Below are 12,255 nucleotides of genomic sequence, written 5' to 3' on the forward strand. Positions count from 1 at the left end.
AAACATGTGCCAAGTCGAGTCACTTAAATCATTTAGAGGAGGATACCACCCTATCATACCACATCATAACCATTTTAATAGCATGTTGGCACGCAAGGTAAACCATTATAACTCATAGCTAATCAAGCATGGCATAAGCACTATGATCTTTAGTTGTCATTGCAAACATGTTTATTCATAATAGGCTGAATCAAGAACGATGAACTAATCATATTTACAAAAACAAGAGAGGTCGAGTTCATACCAGCTTCTCTCATCTCAGTCGGTCCATCATATATCATCATAATTGCGTTTCACTTGCACGACCGAACGATGTGAATAATAATAATAGTGCACGTGCATTGGACTAAGCTGGAATCTGCAAGCATTCAATAAACAGGAGAAGACAAGGCAATATGGGCTCTTTTGTAAGATCAACAATAATGCATATAAGAGCCACTTCAACAATTTAATTATGGCCTTCTCCTATCGACCCCCGAAGAAAAGAAAAGAAATAAAACTATTTACACGGGAAAGCTCCCAACAAGCAAAAGAAGAACAGGAAATCTTTTTGGGTTTTCTTTTTAATTACTACTACAAGCATGGAAAGTAAACTGATTAAAAGCTACAACTAAATTTTTTGGTTTTTCTTAAGGTTTATTAAACACACAAGAAGAAAGCATAAAAAGGAAAATAAACTAGCAGGGATGATACAATGAAAAAGTATGAGCACCGACATCTAGAAATGAGTGTGTGAACATGAATGTAATGTCGGTGGGAAATACGTACTCCCCCAAGCTTAGACTTTTGGCCTAAGTTGGTCTATGGCCACGGCTGGCCTGGCTGATGTCCGTAGTAGAAGTTGGGGTCGTACTGAGATGCAGCGGCTATTGCCTCTTGAGCTGCAGCGTGGTGATGAGCGGCCTCCACCCTCCTCTCGTACTCATCTGCCTCCCCTCTGGTAATAACATATCTTCCTTTTGCCTGATAATCAAAGAAGGCAGGAGTAGGGAGAGTAATACGGACAGCACGGCGTCTGTCAAAGATTAAACGATACTGGAGAGGTGATTCATTCCTCTCAACAAAATGGTGGTGAACCATAGCATTAAAGTCTAGGTAAGCAGGGGGTAATTCAATATCATCTTCGTGTATGGCTACACCAAGAAAATTAGCTATGCAGGTTGCATAAATTCCACCAAAGAAATCTCCATTAAATCTATTAAGATGCAACCTACGTGCAACAATGGCTCCCAAATTATAAGATTTGTCTTCTAACACAGCACTCCTAAGAATACTGAGGTCAGGGACACACATGTGACATGCCTCATCTTTACCATTAATGCATCTACCTATGAAGAGAGCAAAATAATGTATAACTGGAAAGTGAATGCTCCCTATGGTAGCTTGTGTTATATCTCTAGATTCTCCCATAGTTATACTAGCAAGAAAATCTCTAAATTCAGATTTGCGAGGATCCCTTATACTACCCCATTGTGGAAGTTTGCAAGCAGTGGTAAAATCCTCTAAGTCCATAGTGTAAGAATTATCATAAAGATCAAACAGGACAGTTGGAGAATCTACCTATGATCATCAAAAGGAATCCACTAACAAGGTTGATCAAGTCTTGTTAACGAACTCATTCCAAATAACATGGAACCGGAGAAATTTCGAATAACACTATGTTACCTCAACAGGGATATGCACATCCCCAATAATAATAATATCATATTTCTTCTTGACAGTAGGAAGAGGAAATTTAAAACCTCCAAATATAATCGATGGAATTTTTCCAATAGAGTTGATACTATGAACTTGAGGTTGTTTCCTCGGAAAGTGTACCGTATGCTCATTACCATTAACATGAAAAGTGACATTGCCTTTAGTGCAATCAATAACAACCCCTACAGTATTAAAAAAGGGTCTTCCAAGAATAATAGACATACTATCGTCCTCGGGAATATCAAGAATAACAAAGTCCGTTAAAATAGTAACGTTTGCAACTACAACAGGCACATCCTCACAAATACCGACAGGTATAGCAGTTGATTTATTAGCCATTTGCAAAGATATTTCAGTAAGTGTCGACTTATTAAAATCAAGTCTATGATATAAAGAGAGAGGCATAACACTAACACCGGCTCCAAGATCACATAAAGCAGTTTTAACATAGTTTCTTTTAATGGAGCATGGTATAGTGGGTACTCCTGGATCTCCAAGTTTCTTTGGTATTCCACCTTAAAAGTATAATTAGCAAGCATGGTGGAAATTTCAGCTTCCGGTATCTTTCTTTTATTTGTAATTATATCTTTCATGTACTTAGCATAAGAATTGGTTTTGAGCACATCAGTTAATCACATACGCAAAAAGATAGGTCTAATCATTTCAGCAAAGCGCTCAAAATCCTTGTCGGTGTCAAAACCGGCGGATCTCAGGTAGGGGGTCCCGAACTGTGCGTCTAGGCCGGATGGTAACAGGAGGCAGGGGACACGATGTTTTACCCAGGTTCGGGCCCTCTTGATGGAGGTAAAACCCTATGTCCTGCTTGATTAATATTGATGATATGGGTAGTACAAGAGTAGATCTACCACGAGATCAGAGAGGCTAAACCCTAGAAGCTAGCCTATGGTATGATTGTATGTTGTGATTGTTGTCCTACGGACTAAAACCCTTCGGTTTATATAGACACCGGAGAGGGTTAGGGTTACACAAGGTCGGTTACAAAGGAGGAGATATCCATATCCGTATTGCCTAGCTTGCCTTCCATGCCAAGTAGAGTCCCATCCGGACACGAGACGAAGTCTTCAATCTTGTATCTTCATAGTCTAACAGTCCAACCAATGGATATAGTCCGGCTATCTGGAGACCCCATAATCCAGGACTCCCTCGGTAGCCCCTGAACTAGGCTTCAATGATGATGAGTCCGGCGCGCAGTATTGTCTTCGGCATTGCAAGGCGGGTTCCTCTCCAAATTCTGTGTACCTGTCGAAATAGTGTCCGGTTTCTTGTGAACGTTGCACTCCTTGCCTTCCACGCCCAATAATGGCCACTTTCCACGTGTCGAGCGAATGTGAAGAGCCAGGGTGTTTTCACATTTACCCCCCTAGCTGTGTGAATGAGCCGCCTATTAAAAAGACGAGGATTCAGATCCAAATCACACCATCCTCCCTTAGCGAGCCTTCATCGGAGCGCACCCGACAGAGATCCATTCCATCATGGCCGGTCGACGCAGCTCCTCCTCTCGCTCCCCTAGCTCCAAACCTGGAGATTGGGAGAGATGTTCCGTCCCGCACAGCAAATTAGTGATGCTTCAGACCAAGGGATTTCTTCCCCTGGTCCCGGTTCGAGCCGGGCTCGCCACCTATAATGGCGGAGAGCAAGCGGAGAGCCTTCCCAATCCCTCCAAGGGAGAACGGGTATGCCTTGTCCCTTATTTGGTAAGAGGGCTCGGATTCCCAATTCATCCATTTCTCCGGGGGCTCCTGGAGTTCTACGGCCTCCAGTTGCACAATCTTACGCCTGCCTCCATGCTGCATATCGCGGGATTCGTAGCCCTTTGTGAGTTGTTCTTGGGCTATGAGGCTCATTTCGCTTTGTGGAAGAAGCTATTCTGCCTTGTGCCCCGTTCTCAGAAGGGGTCAATATATCAAGTGGGCGGACCCGAAGTGTGGCGTGTTGCCAGGACCGGATACCTGTCCGGAACCCCAAAGAAGACGTGCGAAGACTGGCCTTCAGAATGGTTTTATATAGAATACGTCCCCCTCCCGGATCCTATTTGGATCGGCCTTCCTGAGTTCAACTACGCCCCCTTGAAGAAGCGCCGGAGATGGTGTCCACGAAGCTCCCTGGAGGAAGATGACAGGGACGTTCTTTACCTGATGAGCCGGATAAGTTTTTTAGCTCGATCCGGATTGACCATGATCGAGGTCATGGCCATATGTATCATGCGGGGGGTGCAGCCACTTCAGTATAGAGGCCACCCCATGTGGGATTTCAACGGGGAGGATGACGCCACCCGCTACGGCCGTAAAGGGCCGGGATCGGTTGCTGATCTAATAAAGATATTATCCACTTTGTACAAGGGAGAAGAGGAGGAATTCCTTCATGTCAACCCGCAGGGCGGATTTTCTATGTACAATCCTCCGAGCTGGGTAAGCGGAGACCTTTTCTCGCCCATTCGTTTCATATTTCCGCAGTTAAGTATTCAGTCTAGCGATTTCTACGCAGGAATTGCGCCAGACTGTAAGGGAGATAAACAACCCCCCTCCACAACCCGAGGACCCTGGATGGTCCCTCGACCCGGCCTCCCAAGAGGATCCGGACATATCTGTGGAGCTGATCGATGGGGTGTTTTACCAATCGAGCAATGATAATGCTTTGGTGGCCATTACGGCCGATTACCCTGGGCTAGTTCCAGCCTCACAGGTGACTGAGACCGAAGTCCCAGCACTTCAAAAAGGGATCCGTCCTTGCGTGTTTTTGATCGTCGTATAACAGTCGTGTTTTGCAGGGGAGGTCCTCGAGGCAGAAGGCCGAGCCTGCGGCGACTAGCCAACAAGGGGCCGCGAGGCCAGGCAGGCTGAAAAGGCCCGCAGTCCGGATTGAGACACCGGCGTAGCGGTACGGCGCGCCGTCTTTATTGCAGGACATTATTCTCAGAGGCGTATTAACGCCCATGCCTTCTTTTCAGGAAAAAGAGCGCTCGCCGGACTATACCCGGAGAGGCTACCAATCGCGCCTCCACAAGCCAGGCTCCAAGGCCGGATTCGGAGGCGGGAACGAATATGAGGCGTGTGTCGGGTGCTCCTCCGACAGAGGATGCGGATAAACTGTCCGCCACCAATTCCGAGGTGGAAAGTGCCATGAACCACAGGCGTCGCCGGACTGTTCTTCGTGACGCTTGTTTCTCCCAAAAGGCATTGGATGCCTTCAACTCGGGAGACGCGCACCTCCGTGCCGCTTAAAATGGTCTAGCCAGAGCCACGGAGCAGTATGTAAAAGACATACGGGTGAGAAAATTTGGTGATTATATATATCAGTAGCCCCTGAGACTTGAAACAGTTAGGATAACTGATTTAAGGATCGTTTGTTATGCAGGTTCTTACAGAAAAGAATACTCAACTGTCCTAGGAGCTGGAAGAGTGCAAAGCCCAACTTCAGGCCGCACTGGCCGCAGCAGGGGAGCCCAAAGAGACCCCTTCTGGTAACATATCCTTCGAATGATAAGTATCATATAGAATGCGGCGTATAAGCAGATATGATGATAAAATTGCAGATGACGCTGGAGTAAATCCGGATAAGCAACATCTCATACGCCAGCTGAAGGCCGGTGAGAGCGTGCTTACGAGGGTGAGGCAGGAGAAAAATGATCTCCTAGATGCCAACACCAAGCTGGGAGTGGAACTACAAGATGTTCGTGCCCAACTGTCGGACTCTGTTAAGGAAAATCGGCGGCTTCGATGCGGCTTATTTAGTAAGTGCTTGAACGAACTTTGAAAAGGAGTTCGGCGAGGAAGCTGGCTGACAGAGTTATGTCTGTAGGTATGCTAACAGGTCGTCCTGCCGAGGAGATGCTCGGTTCAACGGGTGACCTTCTTCCCGAGCTCTCAAAGCTGCACGAACGAGTTCGGCAGGTGATGCAAGGCGTCGCCCAGGCATTGTGGCCATCCGTCTCCATACTCGAAGGCCTTGGAGAGCTTGCAGAAAAGCTAAAGGGAGCGCGGCGGCGCTTCCAATTATGGAAGATATCGGCCTGCCGTCAGGGTGCCAGGGAAGCCTGGGCAATGGTGAAGACACGGTACATGAAGGCTGACCCGAACCATATGGCCGAAGTTGGACCTGTGGGGCCCGATGGGAAGGAGATCCCTGTGAGCTTAGTGTACGGCCAAGTAGAATTGGCCGCAAAGTATTTCCAACAGGACTATAGACTAGACAGCCTATTGGATGGTATTGAAGAGGAATTCAACCAGTCAAATTGACTATGTAATTTTAAAGTGACATGTATAATGCCTTCTAGCCGGATTGTAGATCGTTTGTCGTGGTGGGCCTTTTCGCTTCGACCTCGGGACCCGACGGTCCGGAGTGTATCTGAATACCCTCTCGGTTATGTAAGAACCGGGGCATGCGTGGAGACCAGGCATAGGTGTCATTAGTGCTTTATCAGACAAGTGCCCAACTAGTTATGTTATATTAGATGGGTAGTAAGAAACATCTTCCAGGGAGAATAGTTCCGTTAAGGGTTCCTTTCCCTGGGTAAGCATGCCCTAAAGTGCATGTCCGGACTGCGATAAGAAGCACAGAAAAAGCATCTGGGGGAAGATATGGATAATAAATAAAAGTCATCTTTTGTTCATCGACCGAATATTCCCTTAAGAACGCTAGCTTTCGGCTTCACCCAGTCTGAGGTACACGTCCGACTGACCCGGCGGTAACAATCGCAGAGGTGCTCCCCTTATGCCCTAGCTGAATTAATGGGAACGTAGGGCATAAATACAAGAGCCAGGCAACCCAGCTTGGCCAAAACTTAAGTCATATCGATGCATATAATGGTGAAAAAAGGTACATGTGGAAGTATAACACATGTGTTGGGCGTGAGGCCCAGGTAAATAATTTAAGCTTCTGTGAAAGAAGCCCCCAGGTATGAAGAGTGCGGCTAGCACATCTGTAATGTATGAGTGAGGCACAAGGTGACCCTTGAAGGCCTAGAGAAATAAAAGAAAGAAAGGGACACAAGACAGATGATGCATATGCAGAAAATGGACAAAGGGAGGGGACTAACATAAAGTTCGGTGCTAGGCGTAGAATCTTCGAAGCCTGGCTGCATTCCATGGGTTTGGCTCGAGTCGACTAGTCGATGCATCCCGCAGTCGGTACGCTCCACCGGTCAGAACTTGGTCGATAATGAAGGGACCTTCCCATTTGGGCTTGAGCTTGTTCTTTTTCTTATCCGGCAGCCATAGAACTAGTTCGCCAACGTTATAAGTTTTGGCCCGTACTTCTCTGCTTTGGTATCTGCGAGCCTGTTGCTGGTAAAATGCAGAATGGGCTTTGGCTATGTCGCACTCTTCCTCCAAGGTGTCCAGACTGTCCTGCCGATCGAGCTCGACTTCTCTTTATTCGTACATGCGCACTCGAGGTGAGTCATGAATTATGTCACAGGGCAGGACTACCTCTGCGCCGTACACCATAAAAATGGTGTATATCCGGTACTACAATTCGGCGTGGTCCGCAGCCCCCAGAGTACGGAGTCGAGCTCCTCTACCCAGTGCGTGTCAGACTCTGTTAAGGAGCGCACTAATCTGGGTTTAATGCCGCTCATTATAAGACCATTTGCTCGTTCGACTTGGCCGTTGGTTTGTGGGTGATAGACTGAAGCATAATCGAGCTTGATGCCCATTTTGCTGCACCAGAGTTTTACCTCGTCGGCCGTGAAGTTCGTGCCGTTATTAGTGATGATGCCGTGTGGGACGCCGTAACGGTGTACAACCCCGGATATGAAATCTATCACCAGTCCGAATTCGGCTATTTTAACCGGTTTAGCCTCTATCCATTTGGTAAATTTATCCACCATGACCAATAAGTATTTTTTCTTGTGGGTTCCCCCTTTAAGGGGTCCAACCATGTCAAGCCCCCAGACCGCGAAGGGCCATGTAATGGGGATTGTTTGGAGGGCGGTGGGTGGCATGTGGCTTTGATTTGCAAAGAGCTGGCAACCGGCGCAACGTTGGACCAAGTCCTGTGCATCTGCCCGGGCCGTTGGCCAATAGAATCATGTACGGAAGGCCTTGCTTACAAGAGCCCAGGCTGCGGCGTGATGACCGCCGAGTCTGGCGTGAATCTCTGCCAAAAGGTTCCGCCCTTCCTCTTCGGAGATGCACCTTTGAAGGACTTCGGTAGCGCTTTTTTTGTACAATTCTCCTTGATGGACCCTGTAGGCCTTGGATCGCCGCACTATGCAGCGTGCCTCATTTTGGTCCTCCGGAAGTTCCTGTCTAGTTAGGTAGGCCAGGAATGGTTCTGTCCACGGGGCAATAATGGCCATTATGTCGTGGGCTGAATGTGTTATTTTGGTGGCATAGCCTCCGATTGTGTCAATCGGGTATTTTGGCCGGGTCCAGACTGTTGTTACCGGTGTCCTCTTCCCATGCTACAGATGGTTTGAAGAGCCTTTCCAGAAATATGTTGGGAGGGACAGCGTCGCGTTTTGCACCGATGCAGGCGAGGATATCCGCCGCCTGATTGTTTTCCCGAGCCACATGGTGAAATTCGAGCCCCTCGAACCGAGCTGACATTTTTAGGACGACATTGTGATAAGCTGCCATTTTTGGATCCTTGGCATCAAAGTCTCCATTTATTTGGGATATCGCGAGATTCGAATCCCCGCACACCTCTAGGCGTTGAATGCCCATGGATACTGCCATCCGGAGACCATGTAGAAGGGCCTCATATTTGGCTGCGTTGTTGGAGTCCGTATACATTATCTGTAGTACGTATTGAACGGTATCTCCTGTTGGGGACGTCAAAACAATGCCAGCCCCCAGACCAGCCAACATTTTGGAGCCATCGAAGTGCATGATCCAGTTTGAATATGTGCCGTACTCTTTAGGGAGTTCGACTTCTGTCCACTTAGCGACAAAGTCAGCCAAAACTTGCGACTTAATAGCTCGCCGTGGCTTGTAAGGTATGTCGAACGGGAGGAGCTCAATGGCCCATTTGGCAATCCGGCCCGTCGCGTCGCGGTTGTTTATAATATCGTTAAGTGGTACTTCCGAGGCTACCATTATTGAACACTCTTGAAAGTAGTGTCGTAGCTTCCGGGATGCCATAAATACCGCGTATGCTATCTTTTGATAATGCGGGTACCGTGATTTGCATGGAGTAAGGACAATGGACACATAGTAAACCGGCTTTTGAAGGGGGAATTTGTGTCCGTCCACTTCTCGCTCGACGACAAGCACTGCGCTTACTACTTGATGAGTTGCCGCAATGTATAATAGCATTGGTTCGCCAATGTTTGGTGCGGCCAGGACTGGGTTTGTTGCCAATATGGCTTTTATTTCATTGAGTCCGGCCGTGGCGGCATCCGTCCACTCGAAGTGTTCGTTGCGCCGGAGGAGGCGATAAAGGGGTAATGCCTTTTCTCCCAAGTGGGAGATAAAGCGGCTCAGAGCCGCAATGCATCCAGTCAATTTTTGTATTTGTTTGAGGTCTGTTGGGGTAGCCAACTGTGACAACGCTCGGATTTTGGCCGGATTAGCTTCAATATCTCTACTGGAGACAATGAATCCCAGGAGCTTTCCGGCTGGTACGCCGAAAACGCATTTTTCCGGATTGAGCTTGATGTCATATGCTCGGAGGTTGTCGAATGTGAGCCTCAAGTCGTCTACTAGAGTTTCGACATGCTTGGTTTTAACGACCACGTCATCTACGTATGCCTCCACTGTTTTGCCGATCTGGTTTGCCAGACATGTCTGAATCATGCGTTGATATGTTGCGCCAGCATTTTTGAGCCCGAAGGGCATTGTGTTGAAGCAGAATGGGCCGTATGGTGTGATGAATGCCGTTGTGGCTTGGTCTGGCTCTGCCATTTAAATTTGATGGTAGTCGGAGTATGCGTCGAGGAGACACAATGAATCGTGTCCTGTGGTAGCATCGATGATTTGATCGATGCGGGGGAGGGGGAAGGGATCCTTTGGGCAGGCCTTGTTAAGGTCCTTAAAATCGACGCACAAGCACCCAGATTTGTCCTCTTTGGTACCATCACCAGGTTCGCTAGCCAGTCCGGATGTTTTATGTCTCTGATGAATCCGGCCTCCAATAGCTTGGCTAGTTCCTCTCCCATGGCTTGTCTCTTGGGTTCGGAGAAACGCCGAAGGGCCTGCTTGACTGGCTTGAATCCTTTTAGGATATTTAGGTTGTGCTCGACCAGCCTACGTGGGATTCCTGGCATGTCTGATGGGTGCCAGGAAAAAATGTCCCAGTTCTCACGTAGGAACTCTCGTAGTGTGGCGTCGACATCAGGGCTTAATTGTGCCCCGATGGAAGCTGTTTTTGTAGGGTCCGTTGGATGGACTTGGAATTTGACTATTTTGTCCGCCGGTTTAAAGGAGGTGAACTTGGATCTTTTATCAAGTATCACGTCGTCCCTGTTCACCGTGGAGCGCAGCGCAGTTAGTTCCTCGGCTGCTAGGTCTTCGGACAGTGCCTCGAGGGCCAATGCGGCTATCTTATTTTCGGCGCGGAGTGCTATGTCCGGATCACTAGCAAGAGTGATGATTCCATTGGGCCCGGGCATTTTGATCTTCATGTACCCGTAATGGGGTATGGCTTGGAAGATTGTAAACGCCTCCCGCCCTAACAGAGCGTGGTATCCGCTGCTGAACGGGGCCACTTGGAATGTAATTTGTTTGGACCTGTAATTATCCGGCGTGCCGAATACCACATCTAGTGTGATTTTCCCAGCACAGCATGCTTCCCGACTGGGGATGATTCCTCTAAAGGTTGTGCTACTTTGCTCAATGCGGCTCCAGTCTATTTCCATCTTTTGAAGAGTTTCCTCATAGATGAGGTTTAATCCGCTGCCGCCGTCCATGAGTACCTTGGTGAGTCGAAAGCCGTCCACGATTGGACTGAGGACCAGTGCGGCTGGTGCTCGGGCTGTTCGGAATTTGGGTTCGTCACTGGCATTGAAGGTAATAGCCATGTCACTCCAAGGATTTATTTCTGCTATGTGGCAGATTTCGGCCATGCTGCGGAGTGTTCGCTTGCGTCTATTATTTGATGCGAAGGTCTCAAAGACCGTTAACACCGTATTGTTGTCCACGGGATGGTGCTCTGTGGTATTTGGGAGGAGTAGATCCTCACCACTTTTGGCCACCTGCCGGAGTATCCAACATGCTCTAAGGTTGTGTGTTGGTATTGCATCCGCTGTACTATGAATTTTGCAGGGTCCGTTGAGCCATCCCTCCAGTACAGTTCCTTGCCCCGTAGAGGGCTTTTGCTTTTTGGTAGTTAACCCAGGTGTATTGTGATAATGCACCCTTTTATTTCGGATTGGGTTTGTATTCAGGGCCGAATTATCCCAAAATTTTATGTTGGTTTTCCAGGCGCTTTCCATCGCACAGTACTTTCGTACTATGGACACCAAGTCGGCAAAGCGTGTAATTTCGCGGTGACTTATGGTGTTGAGGATTCCCTTGTCCATGCAATTATTGCAGAAGAATGAAATTGCGTCTTCCTCGTGGCAGTCCTTTATCCTGTTCATGACCAAGAGGAATCTGGCCCAGTAATGGTGTACTGTTTCTTCGGGCTCTTGCCTAATTTGAGATAGATCGCGTATGTTTGGGTGGGTGGGTGGAATTGAATCCGAATCTTCACCCAATCTGAGACTCAGGGGCCAAGGAGTTTCCGAACTCAGAAGTTTGGATTCTTGGATGTTTCCCGATAAATCTAGCCCGCTGCCTGATTCTAGGTTCAAGCCTTGAGTGACGTCCTCCCCTCCGCGGGTATCCGGCTTGGAGGGATCGGGAATCCGGACATAGCTAGTCCTTAAGATAGATGAAGGGTTGCCACATTGTTCCTCCACCACTGTGACGTGATGGGTGACCTGGGGAGAGTTGATCTCTCTCAGATCGGGTTTAGGCCCAATCTAATCGTAGTCTGTAGCGACTCCCAGAGCGGCAATGCGATCCAAGAGCTCGTTCAGGGAAGATTGCTCCATTGGATCTAATTGCTCGGCGAGTTCCGAGTTGACGTGAAGATTGCTTTCGATGACCCAAGAAGTCATCGTCGGCGCAGCGGCCGAACAGGTGGTCATAAGAAAACCACCTAGCCAGAGAGTTTGGCCGATAGCCAAAGCTCCCTCAGCAACAGTGCTGTCTTTAAAGACGGGATGAGACATCCTTCCTGGTGGCGACAGCACAGCGGAACTCTCAATGAAAGCACCAATGTCGGTGTTAAAACTGTTGAATCTCGGGTAGGGGGTCCCGAACTGTGCGTCTAGGCCGGATGGTAACAGGAGGCAGGGGACACGATGTTTTACCCAGGTTCGGGCCCTCTTGATGGAGGTAAAACCCTACGTCCTGCTTGATTAATATTGATGATATGGGTAGTACAAGAGTAGATCTACCACGAGATCAGAGAGGCTAAACCCTAGAAGCTAGCCTATGGTATGATTGTATGTTGTGATTGATGTCCTACGGACTAAAACCCTTCGGTTTATATAGACACCGGAGAGGGCTAGGGTTACACAAGGTCGGTTACAAAGGAGGAGATATCCAT

Source organism: Triticum dicoccoides, unplaced genomic scaffold (assembly GCF_002162155.2).
Source record: "Triticum dicoccoides isolate Atlit2015 ecotype Zavitan unplaced genomic scaffold, WEW_v2.0 scaffold159194, whole genome shotgun sequence".
Taxonomy (NCBI): Eukaryota; Viridiplantae; Streptophyta; class Magnoliopsida; order Poales; family Poaceae; genus Triticum; species Triticum dicoccoides.